Raw genomic sequence first — 22,528 nt, forward strand, 5'->3', positions numbered from 1 at the left:
GCCCCTCATTATCTTATACATCTCAACTAAGTTGTCTCTCATCCTTCATCTCGAAAGAGAAAATACCAGCTCCTTCATCCTTTCATGTGTCAGAATTCCCAACACACTCAGATCAGCCTGAGCTCTCAGCCCATGCAGAGGACAGATGATGTGTGTGTGTGAGAGAGAGACTGTCTGTATGTATGTGGGGGTGTGTGTGGATGTGTCTGTCACTGTGAGTCTGTCTGTATATGTGTGGATGTATCTGTGTGTGTGTGTGTGTCTGTGACTGTGTGTGTGTGACTCTGTATGTGTGGATGTGTCTGTGACTGTGCATGTGTGCATATGCGTGCGTATGTGTGGATGTGTCTGTTACTGTGTGTGTGAGACTGTCTGTATGTGTGTGAGGATGTATCTGTGACTGTGTCTGTCGGTATGTGTGCGTGTGTGTGCCTGTGTGTGTGCATGTGCGTGTGTGTGTGTAGACGCAGGCAGACTCTGCCTGCTGTGCTCTCTGCACTCCAAGGTGTGTGTGTGTGTGTGTGTGTGTGTGTGTTGCTCTCTGCTCTGCCTCCCAGTGTTGGGACTGGGCATAGCCACAATTCGAGCCCATTTGAACAGCCGTTTAATCAAACTCCTTCATTCTCCCAGTCTGACCTGTTGCTGCCAATTCTCAATCATTGAGTTCGGTGACGGGTGCTCGGCTTTTCAACGATGGAGATCTTCACAGGGAAGCTGCATTCCAGGAGACAAGCAGTGATCAGAATCAGAATTTACTGTCATGAACATGTCATGAAGTTCATTGTTTTGTGGCAGGGTCACAATGCAGACATTTATATAAATCACCATACAAAAAATAAATAAAGATAGTGCATGAAAAGTGAGGCAGTGTCTGTGGGTCATTGTTCATTCAGGAATCTGATGGCGGAGGGGAAGTTGCTGTCCTTGTGCCGCTGAGTGCTTGTCTTCAGGCTCCTGCTCCTTTTCTCTGATAGTAGCAGAGTGAAGAGGGTACGGCCTGTGTGGTGAGGATAGGGGCTGCTTTCTTAAGGTACCGCCTCATGTAAATGTTTTTGATGGGGTGAAGTCTGGTGTCCATGATGTCGCAGGCCAGGTTAACAACCCTCTGGAGTCTGTTCCTGTCCTGATCTTTTGCCCTCTGTACCGGACAGTGATGCCACCAATCAGAATGCTCTCCATGGTAGAATTTTTTGAGAGTCTTTAGTGACCTACCGATTGTAATTTTAAATGTAATATTTGTGCCATGACGCTGCCGTAAAGCAACGAATTTCATGACAAGTTCAGAACAATAAATCCTGATTCCAGATTCTCATGGCACGCATTTGCAAAACAAGATGATTAATGAACTCAGAAACACTATTTGTGTCACAAGGGCCCAATTGATTATGATGTGATTTTGATTGGGAGCTAGAACCCTGGGAGGCCACTTAAGAGGGAAACATTGGTGATTGACAAGCAGAAAAAAGCTGCCTTGGGGAGGGGTAAAAAAGTTGACTTTTAACCTCAGTGCAGAAATCAGATACCCTTGTCTCTGAGGAACACAGCTGTCGGCTTTAGTGTCTCCACTGTGGGAGGTCGCTGACAAGGGAAGTTGGCAAGCAATTGCTTCAATTGAACAACTCCTTCCCCTCCTGGCTGTTACAGGCCCCTGACATCCTTCAATTCTCCCCTACAGTCCCTATGATCACCATTACCCTCTTCTTCACTGGAGAACAGAAGAAACAGGACCTTTTGAGTCATTAGGATTCCAGATTCCATCACTGAGTAAGAGATTTGGGGGTAAATCTTTGATGATTTCCCCCCTCCCAAACACTCCGGACTCCAATACCACTATCTCCCATATCCCTAGTGATGTCCATGTCAAGGCATTTACCCCTTAAGGGAGAGGGAAACTCTGGATGAACCGCATAATGTTTCACCTGTGTGTAACTTTGGCTTGGCTTCGCGGACAAAGATTTATGGAGGGGGTAAAAAGTCCACGTCAGCTGCAGGCTCGTTTGTGGCTGACAAGTCCGATGCGGGACAGGCAGACACGGTTGCAGCGGTTGCAGGGGAAAATTGGTTGGTTGGGGTTGGGTGTTGGGTTTTTCCTCCTTTGCCTTTTTTCAGTGAGGTGTGTGTAACTAATGCGTTTGGAAATCACATTATATGGGAGAATTACCTCTTTTTTTTTCCTCTTTTACTTTGGGGGACCCTTTTCTTTTTTTCTATTTCCTTGGATCGGCACGGTGTGTAATTTTGTATTTATAAACAAATAGAATTTGATAATTGTGATCATTTATTAATTCTTAGGGCAGTGGAGATGGAGAGGTGAGAGTGGTTGTGGGATGGGGGCTTGTAGTGACGGCCAACAGGAAGTTCAGGGAAGCTTGCAGCACCGGTGGTTGGCTTCCAGTGAGATGTTTAGACAGCAACATTTCTCAATCTCTCACCATTTCAAAATACGTGACACTTCTGCTTTTTTGACTGGTGGGTAACCTCCTACCACCTCACGCTGTGCTCTGCCTGCACATCCTCCTCCACTGCATATCCCGGAGGGAGGGTGCAGAGGAGATTTGGCAGGAGGTGTCCTGGGCTAAAGAACATGTCATAGGAAATGAGGTTGACAACCAGGGCTTTTCTCTTTGGAGGGATGAGGGATGAAAGGTGACTTAATGGAGGTGTATAAGATCATGAGGCGCTGTCGTAGGGTGGAGAGCCAGCACCTTTTCTTCCCAGAACGACAACAGCAAACACCAGAGGATGTCTGTACGAGGTGCAGGAAGGGATGTTTAGGGGAGGCGGCAGGATTACTGTGTTTTTTTACACCGGGAGTAGCAGGTGCCTGGAATGCATTGCCGGGGATGATGGTGGAGGCTCAATTAAAACGTTCTAAGACAGGCTCATGAATGTAAGAAAAATAGAGAGTTATGGGTGTGAGGGAGGGAAGATTTAGACTGCTGTGGAGTAATTTTACATAGGTCAACACAACATCATGGGCCGAGGGCCTGTACTGTGCTGGAATGTTCTATATGCTTGGCTCTCTGAAAGCTCAGGTCATAGAATTACACAGGATTTCTAGAAACTGGCCCTTCAGCCCAGCATGGCTCTGCTAGCTATCAACTACCTACCTACCCAAATTGCATCTAGCAGCATTGGTCTGCAGCCTTGTGTGTCACAGGATGTAAAAGACTTGTCTGAGTACTTGTGAATGTTCTGAGTGAACTTGCCCCCACCAATCCCTCAGGCAGAGTGTCCTAGACTGGACGCAGACTGGGAGATTGCTTCGTTGAGCACCTTGGCCTTGCCGCCACAATAGCGTGGATCTCCCAGTGGCCTCCCATTTCAATTCCCCACCCCATTCCATTGCTGATATGTCTGTCCGTGGTCTCGTGTACGGCCAGACTGAGACCGCCCGCGAATTGGAGGAACAACATCTCATCTTCTGATTGGGCTCCCTCCAACCGGATGGCATTAACATCAACTTCTCTGGCTTTTGTTAAACCCCACCCCCCACCTATCTCTGTCTCTCCACTCCATGATAAATTCTTCCCTCTCCTCTTATCATGTCCAATTAACACCTTCTGTTGGTCTGGACTCCTTCCCCAGCCGGCACTGTCTGAATTTGGAGACTTTCTTTTCTGGCTTTATTGCTTGTAGAAGGGCTCAGGCCCATTGGCGATATTTCCTTGTCTCCTGTGAGTTGGGATCCTCCAGCGATTTTACTACAATCACAGCGTCTGCAGACTTTCGTGTTTCACCCTGTTCTAGATTGAAACACCCTTCAGGGTTTGGAAAATCTAAAAGGGACACGAGGGGCAACTATTTCACACAGAGGGCGGTGGGTATGTGGAACGAGCTAGGAAGTGGCAGAGGCAAGAACAATTACGAGGATCAGACAGGCATTCGGACCATGATGGGTCGGAAAGATGTGGGCCAAATGAGACCAGGCCAGCTGGGCACTTGGGCAAGACTGGATGAGTGGGGCCGAAGAGCCTGTTTCCCTGCTGTATAACTTTATACTTCATTGTCTCATCTAAAACTCCTCTGTCTTTCTAGACAGGTACACGGACATGCTGGTGAAACTCAGCAGGTCATGCAGCATCCATGGGAAGTAAAAGGCAGTAGGCATTTCAGGCCTGGGCACTTCTTCAGGAGCGTTGATATCAGGCACACCAAACTAAAAGGAGTGGGGGCAGAAGGGGAAGGAGTACAGGAATCCGGTGCTCCCTATACGGCCTCCTCCACATCTGGGAGACTGGATGCAGGCTGGGGCACCATTTTGTTGCGTGCCTTCAATCTGTCCACTGCCACAGCAATGACCTCCCAGTGGCCGCCCACTTCAAATCCACACCCCATTCCCACACCAACATCTCTGACCGTGACCTCGAGCACTGCATAGATAAAACCACTCATAAATTGGAAGAACAACCACCTCGACGATCTCCAACCGGACGGCATCAATATCGACCTCCAGTATCTAGTACCTTTCTCTCTCCCCTTTCTCTTCCATTACATTTTTGCATATCCCTCTGACTCCTTTCATTTCCTATACCCCCTGCCCGTATCCCACCCCTTACCCTTCTCCAGCTCCACACCCCCTCCTCAGCTACCACCCCTTCCCCTCCTCCAGCTCCCATTCCTTCCCCTCCTCCAGCTCTTCACTGCCTTCCCTTCCTCTCTCTATTCAGAGCAGATCTTTCAGCCCTCAGCTCCCTCCACCCTTATCACCCAGCTCTTTTCCTTTCTTCCCTCTCTCTCCTTCCACCTGGATTCATCTATCATTTGTCAGCCTGTTCTCCTCCCCCTTCCCCCTCTCCCCACTTTCTCATTTGGCCATATGCCCGATCTTTGGTACTCCAGCTCAGCCCCGAAACGCTGGCTGCCTATAACTTCCCATGGACGCCACCTAACCTGTCGACTTTCTCCGGCACGTTGTGTATTGATTGAGTTTTCCAGTTTATTAAGATCCTTATACATTGACTGGACTCAGCAAGCCCAACCTGCAGGTGACAGAACAGTTTTGCCTTGAGGTGCTGTATATGCATGTGTAATTGTCGAATTTTGCGGACCAATTTTTAGGGTAAAATTTAGGGGTTGGTGATAACACACATACTACTTTTGACCATGGTAAGTACGTGTGTCGATTGAAGCATCAGGAGCTCAGATGGGTGGGCTGACAGGGTCTAGTGAGAGTCCACGGTTGGGGCATCAGGAACTCAGATAGGCAAGAAGTTGACTTTTATATATAGAAAAATACCATATTTTTGGGCCAAACGTGGTGGGGGGGGGGTTGACTTTTACATGGTCTCGACTACGGTAGATTGGGTGAAGGGCCCATCCTGCCCTGAGCAAGAGTTTCAAGGACTTGCACTGAGGTCCTTGTTCAGGACCTTTGCGAGACCCCGGTGAGTCGCTTTGTGCTGTCACACTGCAACTGTGATGTCAGCGGTGGTTCACAATTTCTGTTTCCATTCCTGCTTCGAGTAGGAACAGACAAGTTGGGTAGATGGGAGGTGGTAAGAATTAGTGGAGCAGAAAACGAAAGGGAACAAAGACATGAGAAGATCTTCCTTGACTCAGAATTCTTCCTTTTCACTGATTCAGCAGCTGGGACCTCAGACGACCTAGAGTAAGTTTTGCTCTAATTTGACCTCTCACTTTTGGTCATCAATGTGCGCAAAAATCTCTTTTTGTGCAAGTTTAGGCGCTGTGACACAAGGAGGCATGCTCAGCCCACCGCTCTACTCATTATACACCCGTGACTGTGCGGCCAGGCACAATTCCAATGCCATCTCCACAAGTTCGCCGATGGCGCCACGGTTGTTGACGGAATCACAACGCCAATGAGGAAGCGTACAGGGGGGAGATAGATCAGCTCGTTGAATGGTGTAACGACAGCTAACTGCCTTACACCCTCTGCCCATCTCCATTTAGAAGGACCCCACCCCTCTCAGCTGAGTGCCTGTCCCTTTAAATAACAGTCGGGCCGAATCGCCGCAGCAACGGACACCCGGCTTTTGAATAAAGCAGGCAATAGGAGAGCAGCCTTACCTTGATTGACGGGCCGTCGTCCAATGGGCGCGGGGTGCGGGCCCGAGGTTGGGTGGGCGGCCCCAGCCGGCGACGGCCGATTGGAGGTCGAGGGCGGCGTTTTTTGTGTGTGTGTGTGTGTGTGTCGCCGGGAGCTCACCTGAGGCGATCGCCCGGTCGCTCGCTGCTCCCCGCGTGTCCGGGCCCGCCGGCTCCCCGCTCCGGGGTGGGGTGGGGTGGGGTGGGGAGCGCAGGGGCGGTTAGCTCCAGATGCTGGCAACGTGACGGGACAGGACAGGCCCCCGTGCAGGTGAGTGCTGACCCGGCCGCCAGCCTAGGGGGCTCCCTCGGACACGTGGGGTGGGGGGGGGCCTCAGATCAGCTGGTGGGGGGCCTTCAGATCAGCTGGTGGGGGGAGGCCTCAGATCAGCTGGTGGGGGGAGGGGGCCAGATCAGCTGGTGGGGGGAGGGGGGGCCTTCAGATCAGCTGGTGGGGGGAGGGGGGGCCTTCAGATCAGCTGGTGGGGGGCCTTCAGATCAGCTGGTGGGGGGAGGCCTCTGATCAGCTGGTGGGGGGAGGCCTCAGATCAGCTGGTGGGGCCCACACTAGGCAGTAAGGATTATTTATGGTGGCAGTGTCGGTGAGTGGCTGTTGATCTTCCCCTCTGCCATTAAATTTCTGAAAGTACAGTGACCGCAGGCACTGCCTGACATTGACCTTTTCTTTTTCTTGCACTTATTTTTATTTATTTTGTAAGGTGGTTTCTATAAATGTTTGCACTGTGACGCTGCCGCAAAACCTCAAATTTTGTGACTTGTTCATGACGATAAATTCTGATGGTTTGGACTGAAAGTTATGGGAGTGCTGGAGAAGAATCCATGGACAGTCAGTGACCCTGGGGGAATTCTCTCTCTGACTTTAAGGAGTGCAGGGCATTTTTTCTGATGGCAAATCTTGTTTGCCTTAAGGTAACCTAAAGGAAATTTTGTGTAATATTGCTCCTGTTTTATTACATGACAATGAAAGAATGTTGAGATGTCCTCAGTGATGGGAGTATTCTGGTCAGGATCAGACCAATTGGCCCCTTCTGTCAGCAGTTACTGTTGTAAGAAAGCTGTGTGAAACCTCATGCTCTCATCCTGTCCCTGTGTTAATCCCTGGCTTCCCTATGCCGCCTGCTTTGAGTTGACTGGTGTGTGCCCCTGACGAGTTGATGCTGTCTGTCGGGATGTGACACCCAACAGTGTCAACAGCTAGCGGGAGGACTGTGGTGATGCTCTGCTTGTGCTGTGGTGAGACTTCAGTTTTCCTTGGATCTTTGAGAGTGGAACCAGTTGACTAGAATTATGTAATGTAAGGGGTTAACTGAACTCAACGGTGGCAGGGAAACTGTTGCGGACAGAACTCACAGGAGTCTGGAAGATGGAGCAAAAAAAAAATCTGGAATAAGATGAACTGTTCTGACCTGAAATGTCAAAAATATTTTTCCCATTGTTGCTGCTTGACCCTGCTGAGTTTCTCCAACAGACTTTTTTAGTTGTTAAAGGCAATTACCTGTGATCAAATTTGAAAAATGTATTGGGTTTAATTAGGTTGAAAATATTCTTTAAAGGGGTGTAGATTTGGGCTTTCACATGATGATGTATGGTGTGTCGGATTTTTACATAGTAGATCCAGAATTCAAGCAACAAGCAAAAACAAATCATGGAAAATAAATTGGTAAAAAATACAGAAGTTTAAAATTGGTAGGCCTCGCCGTTAGTTTGCCCATCACACAACAAACAATCTCAAATAACCAGAAAACTCACTTATCTGGCATCTACCAATCCCCATAGGCTGTACATACTAGGGGTTAAGGGCAGTGACTAGGAGACACAATGCAGAGAGAAGTGGTGAGCCGATGTTTTTGATAGAAATGGGGAAATTAAGTTGTTTCCCAGGGCTGCGTTGGTTCTGAAGTGTTCCAATGTGTGAGAGAAACCTGCATGTGAAACATGCATCACTTCCCAGTTGGGCTGAAGTAATTAATGGAGAGAAGCAGTGTGAACAAGAAGAACATATTTCAAGGTCAGAGAGAGATGCATGGGGACAGCTAGGCTGTCTTTCCGGTGGAGGTTCTTCCACACTTCTACGTGCTGCACAAACCCCAGGATCTGTAGATTGTTTTTATGACCTACATTGCGCAGATTGAAAACGTTTGGAACCAATGAGTGGTTTCTTATTTTTTTCAGTGAGATTTCCAGTGGGACGGAGGTGAAAGCAGATCCATGAACTTACTCGTGGAGTTAGGCAGCACAGAACCAGACCCTTCATCCAAACTTGTCTGTTGGAGCTCGTCCCACCTGCATTTGGCCCATATTCCTCTGAACCCTTCCTGTCTGTTTATCTGTCCAAATGTCTTTAAAATGTTATAATTGTACCCACCTTTACCACTTCCTCTTGCATCTTGTCTCGCGTACCAACCATTATCTGTGTGTAAAAAGGATGCATGCTTCGCCCACTGCTCTACTCATTATACACCCATGACTGTGGCCAGGCACAATTCTAATGCCATCTACAAGTTTGCCGATGATGTCAGAAGAATCACAAATGGCAATGAGGAAGCGTACAGGAGATAGTGTAACGAAAACAACCTTGCACTCAATGTCAGCAAAACCAAGGAGATGACTGTGGACTTCAGGAGGAAATCAGGGGAACACGACCCAGTCCTCATCGAGGGCTCAGTAATGGAGAGGGTCAAGAACTTCAAATTCCTCGGTATCAACATCTCTGAGGATCTGTCCTGGAGCCTCCATGTTGATGCAATCATAAAGGAGGCTCGCCAGTGGCTATACTTTGTGAGATTCAGTATTCACTGAAAACACTCAAACATCTACAGGTGAACCATGGAGCAACCCACTCTGGCTGGTTGCATCACTGCCTGGCATGGAGGTGCCAACTCTCAGGACAAGAATAAACTTCAGAGGGTTGTTAAGTTGGCCTGCGACATCACTGGTGCCAGGCTTCACTCCACGGACATCTACACGAGGCGGTGTCTTATAAAAAGCAGCTTCTATCCTCAAAGACCCTTACCACCCAGGCCTTGCCCTCTTCACTCTGCTACCATCAGTGAGGAAAAGGTACAGGAACCTGAAGAGGAGCACTCAGGGCCACAAGGACGGCATCTTCCCGGCTGCCATCAGATTCCTGAATAATCAATGAACCACCGACATTGTCTTATTTTTATATAGTGATGTTGTAAGATGGTTATAATGTTTGTACTGTGATGTTGCTGCAAAACACCAAACTTCATGACTTGCTCGTGACAATAAATTCTGATTCGAGTGGGCACAAACAGCCATGTGTGACGCTGGATGTAGCTAACAGGCCCACTTTTGATACTTTGTATTTGGAAACTTTGTCAGTGCTCTCCCATCGTAGATGAAATGCCCATTTTCAATAATGACCCTGTGGAGTCTCACCACAAGGCAGGCGAAGCGGCCCCGCTTGTAAGCCACGTGGCGGGGCACTGGCCAAAATGACGCCATCGGGGGTTTCCCTTCCTTCCAGCTCGGGGCTCAGAAACCCGCGTCTGGGGACCACGTGATGCCTGGATGATGTCAGCGCCCTCCAGTGCGGTTCTCAGCTAGGTCTGGGCTGGGAGTATAAGTGCAGCCCAGCAGCCTGCAATAAACTAGTCTGCTCACTGAGCTCAACCCGTCTGGTTGCGTGTGTTATTGCAGGAGCAGTGTAGCCGCCGTTACAATTGGTGACCCCAACTGGTTCAAACATCTTTGAACCCATCATGAGCGAGCCTGGGATCTGCGCTCTAGCCGTGAAACTGCCTGGATTCTGGGTTCAGGAGCTGGTTCGTCCACGCGGAGGCCCAGTTTCACCTCTGCCAGATTTTGTCCAACACGACCAAATTCTACCAAGTGGTCGCTGCCCTAGGCCACCGTCAGACGCGTGCTGCACCTTGTTCAGCACCCACCAGCTGAGGACAAATACGAGATCATCAAGCGAGTTCTTACTGGGTCCCTCGGACTATCCAGACACCAGCGTGCCACTCGGGTGCTGCACCTTGACGCCCTGGGGGACAGGTCCCTGATGGAACTGATGGACGAGATGCTCGCACTCATGGGTGAGCACACCACTTTTCGAGTGCATTTTCCTCGAACATATGCCCGGGTATATACACCTGCTGCTGGTTCAGGAGAGCTTCACTGACCCGAGGAAGGTTGCCCAGAAGGCCCAAGAGCTATGGCTCGCACGATCCTCGGAAGGGTCAGTGGTCCAGCAGGTCACGAGGCATGGGCACGACCATGCCAAGCCCGCCCCTAGCATTGGGGTAGAGCACCCGGCCCCTGCAGGGGCCCCCAAGAGCATAACCAAGGCCACAGCATCCACTACAGGCCTCTGCTTCTACCACCAGTGCTGGGGAGCCAAGGCTCGGAAGTGTCGTTAGCCCTGCTCGTTCCAGGGAAACGACCAGGCTGGCCAATGTTAATGGCTGCGGCGGCTGGCCAAGGACACAGCCTTCTCTAGCTGCGGGACTCAGTCAGCGGCTGGCGGTTCCTCATTGACACTGGAGCCCAGATCAGCGTCATACCGGCCATGGGCATCGAATCCAGGAACCGATCTTGTGGACCTCCCCTCCGTGTGGCCAACGCAACGGCAATCCAGACGTATGGAGACAAGACAGTCCACTTCCAGATCGGCCAACAGAATTTTGCGTGGATGTTCACCGTCTTGTCCCTTCCGACTGCCATCCTGGGTGCAGACTTCCTCCTTGCACACGGGCTTCTGGTGGACGCTCGTACCTACCAGGCTGTTCACCTCGACGCCTCCCGCTTGGAGCAACCATAGATGGTCACGATCAGCACGTCCAGAGACGAGTTCCAGCAGATCCTGGACGAGTTCCCGACACTAGACAAGCCACAGTTTTCTGCTGCCTCGCTGCGCCATGATATGCTCCACCACATCCCCACCCAGGGCCCGTCGGTTTGCGCCAAGGCACACTGGCTCCCGCCTGACAAGCTCCAGGTAGCGAAGGAGGAGTTTTCGCACCTGTTGGAGCTGGGGATCATTCGGCAGTCCAACAGCCCATGGGCCTCGCTGCTCCACCTGGTCCCAAAAGCCTCCGGCAGCTGCCGTCTCTGCGGAGACTATCCACGGCTCAACGAGGCAACCGTTCCTGATCGTTACCCCATCCCTCACATCCAGGACTTTACGGTGCGAGGGTCTTCTCCAAGGTTGACCTGGTGCGTGGATATCACCAGATCCCGGTGCACCCTGAGGACATACCCAAGACGGCCATCATCATCCCCTTTGGCTTGTTCAAATTCCTGCGCATGCCATTCGGGCTCAAAAACACCGCTCAGACCTTCCAGTGCCTCTTGGACTCTGTGGGCAGGGACTTGGATTTCGCCTTTATTTATTTGGACGACATGCTTGTCACCAGCAAGGACCGGGCGCAATACAAGGCCCACCTAATTGCCCTTTTCTTCTGGCTGGTCAACTTCGGCCTTACATCAACCCAGCCAGGTGCCAATTTGGGAAAGAGTCCATGCAGTTCCTGGGCCGTAGCATTACGGCCGAAGGAGCCACACCCGCCGCTGCGAAGGTTGGCGCCATCAAGGAGTTCCCATGCCTGAACAGCCTCAAGGGGCTGCAGGAGTTTGCAGGTATGGTCAACTTTTACAACCGCTTCATCCCGGGAGCTGCGCGCATCATGCAGCCGCTGTTCGCCCTCATCGCAGCCAAGCACAAGACGCTCCCTTGGAACCCAGAAGGCTGCACCACATTCGAGGTCATCAAGGATGCCCTTGTGAAGGCTGCCATGCTCGTCCACCCACACACCAACCTGTATATGTCACTCTCTGTCGATGCCTCTGCCACAGCCATCGGTGCCGTCCTGGAGCAGCAGGTGAATGGGTATTGGAAGCTGCTGGCATTCTTCAGCAGCCTGCTCTGCCCACCGGAATGCAAGTATAGTGCCTTCGACTGCAAGTTACTGGGCATGTATTTGACGGTGCGTCATTTCCGCTATTTTTTGGAGGGGAGGACTTTTACCATCTTCGCTGACCACAAACCCCTCACCCAGGCGCTCGCGATGGCAAAGGATCCCTGGTTGGTCCGCCAGCAGCGTCACCTCTCCTTCATGTCGGAGTTTACCACCGACATTCGGCACAAGGCGGGGAAGGACAATCTGGTTGCTGATGCACTCTCGCGACCGGCCATCTGCGCGCTGACGCCCGGCCTCGACTTCGACCAGCTCGCCCAGGACCAGGAAACTAATGAGGAGACGAGGTTCTTCAAGACCGCCATCACCGGCCTGTGGTTCCAAGACCTCCTGACTCCGAGCGGCGATGGCACCATCCTGTGCAATATTTCCTTGGGCACCCCGCGGCCAGTGGTTCGTTCCGCAGCAGTGGCACAGGCAGGTCTTCTGTCACATCCACGACCTTTCACATCCGTCCATCATGTCCACGGTCTGGATGGTGGCTGAACGGTTCATGATGGCATGGGCTGCAGAAGCAGATCGCTGGCTGGGCCAGAACATGCACCCAGTGCCAGACATCTAAGGTGCACAGGCACACCAGGGCGCCTGTACAGGAGTAGCACGTTTGAGAACAGTTCAGCCACATTCACGTGGACATCGTCGGGCCCTTACCCGTTTCCTGGGGCAACCGTTACCTGTTTACGGTGGTGGACTGCCCCATTCGCTGGCCCGAGACGATCCCGATGCCAGACGCCTCCACTGACTCCTGCTCCCGAGCCCTGTTGCATGGTTGGGTCGCCCGGTTCGGCGTCCTGGCTCACCTCACCAGCAATCGGGGTGCCCAGTTCACATCTGCGCTCTGGGCACAGCTCGCCAACAGGTTGGGGATATAGCTACACCACACCACGGCCTACTACCCGCAGGCCAATGGACTGGTCGAATGTCTGCACCACCACCTTAAGTCGGCACTCATGGCCTGCCTCACCGGTCCCGACTGGACGGACGAACTGCCTTGGGTGCTCCTAGGAATCCGCTCCACTCCCGAGGAAGATCTGCAGGCGTCATCAGCTGAGCTGGTCTATGGTGCGCTGCTGGCACTGCCTGGTGAGTTCATCAACGCACCTCAAAATCCCCAGCGGTCGCCACATGAACTACTTCCTCACCTCAGGACACGCTTGGACTCCTTCGAACCCCCACCACCATCCAGGCATGGCACCCACCCAACTCACGTTCCTGGCGAGCTGCTTTCCGTGGAGTTCGTTTTCGTTCGGCGGGTCCCGACTGCGGCACCTCTGCAGCGACCATACGAGGGGCCGTACAGGGTTATACAGCGTTCCGGCTCGACGTTCATGCTGGACTTAGGCGGCAGGCATGAGCTGTTCACCATGGACAGACTGAAGCCAGCGCTGAGCCCGCTGAGCCCGTGGTCGTTGCCCAGCCCAAGAAGCGAAGCTGCCTGGCACAAAAGGACATTGGCGCCAGTTCTGGGGGGGGTGGGTGGCTGTGTGGCGGTTCACCATAAGGCAGGCGAACCAGCCCTGCCTGTAAGCCACGTGGCGGGACAGCCGGCCAAATGGCGCTGTTGGGGGTTTCCCTTCCTTCCAGCTCGGGGCTCAGAAACCCACACTTGGGGACCACGCGATGCGGATGATGTCAGCGCGGTTCTCAGCTGGGTCCGGGCTGGGAGTATAAGTGCAGCCCAGCAGCCTGCAATAAACTAGTCTGCTCACTGAGCTGAACCCGTCTGGTTGCGTGTGTTACTGCAGGAGCAGTGTAGCCGCCGCTACACACCCCACACAAAATACTTGGGAAGTGTCAGGAAGCAAGGGCAGCGGTGAGGTGGAGGACCATTAACAAGGTTCTGTGAAATGAAGTTCTGCAGTGTAAATTCTGTGAAAAGTAGTTTCGTGTGTGGTCACGCGGCCTGTGGCTTGTATTGTCTTGAGATTTTATCTGGTGCTTGCTGATGGCAACCTCTACTCATACATGAGTAGAAACACACGCTCTCCTTCAAACTGCTAATTATTGGCAGATATTAGTTGAAAACAAATGCAGATATTGGAAATCTGAAATGAAAACAAAGTACAGTAAAACCCCTGGTATCCAGCATCTGTGGGGATTGGTAGATGCCAGTTAAATGTATTTTACAGTTGCTTGAGGAGTGCTCTTACAATGCCCAACTAATACTCCTGCATTAAGAATAAACAGCTTAAAAGACAAAAATACTAGACTGAACAAACTTCACTTAAAAATGAACAGTAACATTAGAGATAATTAAAGAATCGCCTCCCCCAGATAAAGCTTCTAACTGGGATAATTCTTGTTGAGCAGTGATAAGGAGACATTTTATGAAGAGTCAACTGCGAGCGGCTTCAGTTATGCTGGGCAATCCCTTTTGTTCAAACTTAACTTTATTCAATCACCAAAGCACAGCCAAGGCACTCTACTGGGCGAATATTTGCTCCCATTTTCACCAAAGGTTTGTGTTACTTCAGAGAACATTGATTTTAACAATTTTAAACTTGCGTATTTTTTACCTATTATTTTATTTTAATATTTAAATTTATTTTGCTTTTTTTTTGCTGGTTGCTTGAATTCCAGATACCAGGGGTTTTACTGTACACACAGTAGGTTAGATGGTATTCTGTGGACTGGGAAGCAGTTATTGAGTGATGAGAGTCAGACATTTCAGCCAAGGTCCTCAACTGAGCTTGTCCTGTTTGCCAGTGCTTGGCCAACTCTGAGCCTTTCCCATTCATCCAGCCATCCATATATTTTTTAAACTTTGTAATTGTACCCACGTCCCACTTCCTCTGGCAGTCTGCTTCCTATATCTGTCCTCCTTGTGTCTCACGGTAAGGGTGTCTAGGACAAGAGGGCACAACTTCAGGATAAAAGGTCGTCAATTTAAAGCAGAGATGATGCAGAAAATTTTCTTTAGTTAATTGTGAGTCTGTGGAACTTGTTGCCACAGGTGGCTGTGGAAGTGAGGTCGTTGGGTGTATTTGAGGCAGAGATTGACAAGTATTTGATTAGTCAAGGAGAAAGCTGAGATGTGGGGCTGAGTGAGAATGGTTCAGCTCATGATGAGAATGGCAGAACAGACGCAATGGGCCTACTTCTGCTCATATTTAAAAAAAAATTTAGACATACAGCACAGTAACAGGCCATTTCTGCCCACGAGTCTGTGTCGCCCAATTTACACCTAATTAACCTACCCCCCCCCACCATCCCCAGTATGATTCGAATGGTGGGAGGAAACCGGAGCCTCCGGGGAAAACCCATGCAAACACAAAGAACGTACAAACTCCTTACGGATAGTGTTGGATTTGAACCCATGTCGCAATTGCAGGTGCTTTCAAGGCATTGCCCTAACTGCTATGCCAATCATGTTGCCCATATCTTGTGATCTTTCTCGTTTAAATCTTTCCCCTCTCTACTTAAACCTGTGCACCCTAGTTTTAGACTCTCCTCCCCTGAAGAAAATGACTATAACAATTCACCTTATCTATGCTTCTCATGGTTTTACATTTGCCAGGTCATCCTCGGCTTCCTTTAAACCGAGAAATTGACCCAGACTATCCAATTTCTTCTTGTAGCACAAGCCCTCCCATCCAGGCAACATCCTTGTGAACAGTTTCTGTACCCTTTCTAGCTTAAATCATATCCTTCCTTTAGTTTGACAACCAGAACTGTGCCCAGCACTTGGAGGGTGGTCCAACTCTTTGAAGGCAAATATAGCTGGCATCATCCTGTCTGTGTCACCACCTTCAGAGAACTATGATCTGTACCCCCTAGATTGTTCTACAACCCTCTAGGACATTGTCCTTCCCTGGTTTCACTTGTTAAAGCTCAACACATCTCACTTGTCCAAGTGAAGGTCATTCAGCCATTCCTTTCACAGTTGATTTGGACCCTGTTGTAACCTCAGACAACTCTTTACTATCCATCACACCACCAACTCTGCTGTCATCCACAAACTGGCGAACCATGCCACCTGGAAATCTTTAATAGAGCTGAGAAGCAGGTGAGAAAACCAGTACCTTTTCTGCTGAAAGGAGGCTTCTTTTTAAATTTTTTATTTTTCACACCATAAACCACATTGATCAAGATACATACATTTTCCTTTTCAAATATATACAGTGTCGTTTTCTCCCCCCCTCCCTCCTCCCATCCCACCCTCCCTACCTCCCCTCCCATTCATTTAAAGTTCAGAATCTAAGATACATTAAACCCGTCAAACAATGTTGTCACTCAATAAAAATAAACAAGAAGTTCCACTGAGTCAATTCTTTTCATTCTCTTCTCCTTCTGTCATTTTAGGTGGTAGATGTCGCCGGTAGGTTTTCTCTATTATGTTTCATGTATGGCTCCCATATTTGTTCAAATATTGTAATATTATTTCTTAAATTATATGTTATTTTTTCTAATGGAATACATTTATTCATTTCTATATACCATTGTTGTATTCTCAAGTTATCTTCTAATTTCCAGGCTGACATAATACATTTTTTTTGGGACAGCTAGGGCTATCCTAACAAATCTTTTTTGTGCTCCATCCAAATCAAGTCCAAATTCTTTGTTTTTTATGTTACTGAGGAGGAAGATCTCTGGGTTTTTTGGTATATTGCTTTTTGTGATTTTATTTAATATCTGGTTTAGATCTTCCTAAAATGTTTTCACTTTCTCACATGTCCTGATTGCATGAATTGTTGTTCCCATTTCCTTTTTACAGCGAAAACATCTGTCAGATACTGTTGGGTCCCATTTATTTAACTTTTGAGGTGTAATATATAGCCTGTGTATCCAGTTATATTGTATCATACGTAACCTCGTATTTATTGTATTTCTCATAGTTCCTGAGTATAACTTCTCCCATGTTTCATTCTTTATCTTTGTTTAGATCTTGTTCCCATTTTTGTTTAGTTTTACTATTTGTTTCCTCGTTCTCCTTTTCTTGTAGTTTAATATACATGTTTGTTATAAATTTTTTGATTATCATTGTGTCTGTAATCACATATTCAAAATTATTTCCCTCTGGTAACCTCAGACTGCTGAGGACCAATTTGTCCTTCAAGTAGGATTTCAGTTGGTAGTATGCCAACACTGTATCGTGAGTTATATTATATTTATCCTTCATTTGTTCAAAGGATAATAATTTATTTCCTGAAAAGCAATTTTCTATTCTTTTGATCTCTTTTTTCTCTCATTCTCTAAAGGAAAGGTTATCTATTGTAAAAGGGATTAGCTGATTTTGCGTCAGTATTAGTTTTGGTAGTTGGTAATTTGTTTTATTCCTTTCTACATGAATCTTCTTCCAAATGTTGAGCAGATGAAGCAATCCCAGTGAATTCCTACATTGCACCAATTTTTCATCCCATTTATATAGTATATGTTCAGGTATCTTCTCCCCTATTTTATCTAGTTCTAATCTAGTCCAATCTGGCTTTTCCCTTGTTTGATAAAAATCTGATAGGTATCTTAATTGTGCGGCTCTATAATAATTTTTAAAGTTTGGCAGTTGTAAGCCTCCTTGTTTATACCATTCTGTTAATTTATCTAGTGCTATCCTCGGTTTCCCCCCCTTTCCATAAAAATTTCCTTATTATTTTCTTTAACTCCTTGAAGAATTTCTCCGTCAAGTGTATTGGCAATGCTTGAAATAGGTATTGTATCCTTTGGAAAATGTTCATTTTAATACAGTTTATCCTTCCAATTAGTGTTAGTGGTAAGTCTTTCCAATGCTCTAAGTCAGGGGTGTCAAACTCAAATTCACGGAGGGCCAAAATTAAAAACTTGGACTAAGTCGAGGGCCGAACTAAATATTTATTGAAAATTTTCAACAACATCTGCATGTTTTCTCTTCTTTCAACATATGTAATGTTAAACTTTTTCTTATTAAAATAAATGTTTAATAATAGTTTTGGATAAACTCTTTCCAGAAGCATTAACAAATGAGAAATAAAATATTCAATAAATAATATTTCTCTATAGAGGATTTGTCAAATGTTGCTAATGTGCTGTCGAATAGTAAAATCTGAGGGCTATTGAGAATGTGGGAGAATAACATGATTCCTGAAACAATCAAATGGGTGACTGATTGTGGGCATGAACTCTAGCAGGGTTATTTGCCATGCCCTTTTTCCATTGGTACAGATATCCTTTGATTGACACACTTTTCAAGTTTTATGCCTAATGAGCTTGTATCCAGGTGCAGGACCATTTTTAACCAGGAATATATTTATCACTGTGACATGAAACTCTTGGAAGATCGTTTTATCCTGAGATTAAAGTTCATAATACTTACTCAGGCCTGTGTGCGGGAGGGCGGGTTTGCGGGCGATCGGGTTGGACAACGACAGTGCGGGGGCATCGGCTCTCGCTGCAGGGCGGCATCTCGGCAGATCAGCGGCCCCGTCACCGTGAGTCGCGGGTCGGCTTGCAGCAGGGAGGGGGAGTGGGCCACGGTCCTGGCGAGGTCAGGCCCGAGGCCTCCGGTTCCGTGCACTGGGAAGCGGGCTTGGCTTCCCCTGACTTCGGCCAGGCCCCAAAACCAGAGTCCACGGTGAGACCCTGCAATGTAAACAGAGGAGGTGGGGGCGATTAGCGGGCTGATGCCAATGCATTCTGAGATTTGTTGTATTACTGTGCATGCGCTATACTGGCGCGGCGGCCAGCGGGCCACCTCTAATACATTTTTGAAATGATCTTGCGGGCCAAATATAATTATAATTAAATTTGGCCCGCGGGCCAGAGTTTGACATGTGTGCTCTAAGTCGTCCTGTAATTTTTTCATTAGTGGATAATAATTGAGTTTATATAGATGGCAGAGGATTTTATTTATTTGTATACCTAGGTATCGTATTGCTTGCATTTGCTATCTGAATGGTGATTCTTTCTTAAATTTTGAGAAATCCGCATTATTCATTGGCATTGCTTCACTTTTATTTGCGTTAATCTTGTATCCCGACACTTCTCCATATTCCTTCAATTTCTAATGTAATTCTTTTATTGATATTTCTGGTTCTGTTAAGTATACTATAACGTCATCTGCAAATAAACTGATTATATATTCCTTGTCTTTTATTTTTATCCCTTTTATTTTATTTTCTGTTCTTATCAGTTCTGCTAGTGGTTCTATGGCTAATGCGAACAATAAAGGTGATAGTGGGCATCCCTGCCTTGTTGATCTGCTTATGTTAAATTGTTTTGATATATATCCATTTACTGTCACTTTCGCCAATGGCCCCTTATATAATGCTTTAATCCAATTAATATATTTCTCTGGTAAACTGAATTTTTGTAGTACTTTGAATAAATAATTCCATTCTACTCTGTCAAAGGCCTTCTCTGCGTCTAAAGCAACCGCTACTGTTGGAGCTTTATTCCCTTCTACTGCATGAATTAAGTCAATAAATTTACAAATATTGTCTGTTGTTTGTCTTTTTTTAATAAATCCAGTTTGGTCTAAATTTACTATTTTTGGCACATAGTTGGCTAATCTGTTTGCTAATAGTTTAGCTATTATCTTATAATCTGTGTTAAGTAAAGATATTGGTCTATATGACGCTGGTGCGAGTGGATCTTTCCCTGTTTTTGGTATTACTGTAATTATTGCTGTTTTGCATGAATCTGGTAAGCTTTGTGTTTTATCAATCTGGTTGATTACTTCCAGGAGGGGAGGAATTAATAAATCTTTAAATGTTTTTTAGAATTCTATTGGGAATCCATCTTCTCCTGGTGTTTTATTATTCGGTAGTTTTTTTATTATCTCTTGTATTTCTACTATTTCAAATGGTTCGGTTAATTTATTTTGTTCCTCTATTTGTAATTTTGGTAGTTCAATTTTAGTTAAAAATTCATCTATTTTGTCTTCTTTCCCTTCGTTTTCAGTTTGGTATAATTGTTCGTAGAATTCTCTGAAGTTTTCATTCATCTCCGTTGGATTATATGTGATTTGTTTGACTTTTTTCCTTGATGCCAATACCATTCTCTTAGTTTGTTCTGTCTTAAGCTGCCATGCTAGAATTTTGTGCATTTTTTCTCCTAGTTCATAATATTTCTGTTTTGTCTTCATTATGTTCTTCTCCACCTTATATGTTTGTAGTGTTTCATATTTTATTTTTTTATCTGCCAATTCTCTTCTTTTAGTTGTGTCTTCCTTCATTGCTAATTCTTTTTCTATATTTGCTATTTCCCTTTCCAACTGCTCTGTTTCCTGATTGTAGTCCTTCTTCATCTTGGTTACATAACTTATTATTTGCCCTCTGATGAACGCTTTTGTTGCATCCCATAGTATAAACTTATCTTTCACTGATTCTGTATTTATTTCAAAGTACATTTTAATTTGTCGTTCAATGAATTCTCTAAAATCCTGCCTTTTAAGTAGCATGGAGTTTAATCTCCATCTATACATTCTTGGAGGGATGTCCTCTAACTCTATTGTCAATATCAGGGGTGAGTGGTCCAATAATATTCTAGCTTTATATTCTGTTTTTCTAACTCTGTCTTGCATGCGAGCTGATAACAGGAATAGGTCTATTCTTGAGTATGTTTTATGTCTACTCAAATAATATGAATATTCCTTTTCCTTTGGGTGTTGTTTCCTCCATATATCCAAAAGTTGCATTTCTTGCATCGATTTAATTATAAATTTGGTTACTTTGTTCTTTCTGTTAATTTTTTTTCGCAGTTTTATCCATGTTTGAATCCAAATTAAGGTTGAAATCCCCTCCTATTAGTATGTTCCCTTGCGTGTCTGCTATCTTAAAAAAAATATCTTGCATAAATGTTTGATCTTCTTCGTTAGGTGAATATACATTGAGTAAATTCCAAAACTCCGAATATATCTGACATTTTATCATTACATATCTCCCTGCTGGATCTATTATTTCCTCTTCTATTTTAATTGGTACATTTTTACTGATTAATATAGCTACTCCTCTAGCTTTTGAATTATATGACGCTGCTGTTACATGTCCTATCCAATCTCTCTTTAATTTCTTGTGCTCCATTTCAGTTAAGTGTGTTTCTTGCACGAATGCTATGTCAATTTTTTCTTTTTTCAGTAAATTTAGCAGTTTCTTCCTTTTGATTTGGTTATGTATTCCGTTAATATTTAAAGTCATATAGTTCAACATACCCATTTCATAATTTGTTTATCTTTCCTTTCCGTTTCCTCATCATCACCTTTCCTTCTTATCCATTTCTGCTTTCTTGTTTTGAACACTTTATAAGACAACATTTCTAAAACATCAAACACTTCCCTTATTCTCCTATCTAAAATTTCTTTAACCCCACTATCCCGTCCCCTTCCTGAGTTGCCCTTTATCCCTTGTCGGGCAACCACATCTCCCCTCTCCATTTGGATTTGCGAATTCACTCGCAAGCGTCAACTGATTTTGCAGTGACCTTAACTCCTCTCCACCCAGCCCCCCCCCCCAGAAAAGATTTTAATTTTCATATACAACAAAGGTCACTCTCTTAATTCCCTCCTTACTTCCTCTCTTCCCTTTCTTTCCCTTATTAATTCTTATCTATACTCTATATATTTTCTTTTAAATATGGATACACTCATGTACACACATATATACATACACACATATATATATACCCATATACACACACATATAGTTCGTGGTCATTTTTGCTCTCGTTACATGTCTTCATCTCTCTGTCTGTTTTGTAGTTGTTCTGCAAATTTTCGTGCTTCCTCTGGATCCAGGAATAGTCTGTTTTGCTGCCCTAGAATAACTATTTTAAGTACCACTGGGTACTTCAGCATAAATTTATATCCTTTTTTCCATAGGATCGCTTTTGCTGTATTAAACTCCTTCCTCTTCTTCAGGAGTTCAAAACTTATATCTGGATAGAAAAAAATTTTTTGACCTTTGTATTCCAGTGGCTTTTTGTCTTCTCTTATTTTCTTCATTGCTTTCTCCAATATATTTTCTCTTGTTGTATATCTTAGGAATTTTACTAGAATGGATCTTGGTTTTTGTTGTGGTTGTGGTTTCGGGGCTAATGTTCTATATGCCCTTTCTATTTCCATTTCTTCCTGTAATTCTGGTCTTCCTAGGACCCTGGGGATCCAATCTTTTATAAATTCTCTCATATTCTTGCCTTCTTCATCTTCCTTAAGGCCCACTATCTTTATTATTTCTTCTATTATAATTTTCCATTATATCTATCTTCTGAGCTAACAGCTCTTGTGTCTCTTTAACTTGTTTATTAGATTTTATTCTCGTTCTTCCACCTTATCCACTCTTTTTCCTATATCTGACATGACCATCTCTAATCTATTCATTTTTTCTTCTGTACTTTTAATTCTTCTTTTTATTTCACTAAATTCTTGTGATTGCCATTCTTTTACTGATTCCATATATTTAAAAAAAAATCCATTGTCTTGCCTTTCCCATTTCTCTATGCTCTTCTTCTTCTTCCTCTGGGTTGGTCATCTGTTGTTTCCTTGTTTTCCTTTTACTCTTCTTTCTTGTTCTCGTTGTTTTCTATGTTCTCTTGTTGTTGTTGTGCTG

At 46.0% G+C, this 22,528-nt stretch overlaps 1 protein-coding gene and 1 long non-coding RNA gene across 6 annotated transcripts in view; one reads left to right on the forward strand and one right to left on the reverse strand.

Annotated features, from left to right (window-relative positions):
- Positions 1-587: 587 nt before the first annotated feature.
- LOC138748405 (uncharacterized) lies at positions 588-6,414 on the reverse strand. Its single transcript, XR_011347997.1, has 2 exons — positions 6,034-6,414; positions 588-714 (listed from the first exon to the last, which is right to left on the reverse strand). It is a non-coding gene; the product is annotated as an uncharacterized lncRNA (long non-coding RNA).
- Positions 5,445-22,528, forward strand: part of sun2 (Sad1 and UNC84 domain containing 2) — a 60,982-nt gene continuing 43,898 nt past the window's right edge. For 4 of the 5 annotated variants that reach the window (XM_069908529.1, XM_069908532.1, XM_069908533.1 and 1 more), the window contains exon 1: positions 5,445-5,611. The gene's annotated coding sequence lies outside the window, so the exon portion shown is untranslated. Of the gene's footprint in view, positions 5,612-6,120; positions 6,323-22,528 lie in introns of those variants that run through there. The other variant, XM_069908530.1, reaches the window with a different exon arrangement.

The sequence above is a fragment of the Narcine bancroftii genome, chromosome 13 (assembly GCF_036971445.1).
Source record: "Narcine bancroftii isolate sNarBan1 chromosome 13, sNarBan1.hap1, whole genome shotgun sequence".
NCBI lineage: Eukaryota > Metazoa > Chordata > Chondrichthyes > Torpediniformes > Narcinidae > Narcine > Narcine bancroftii.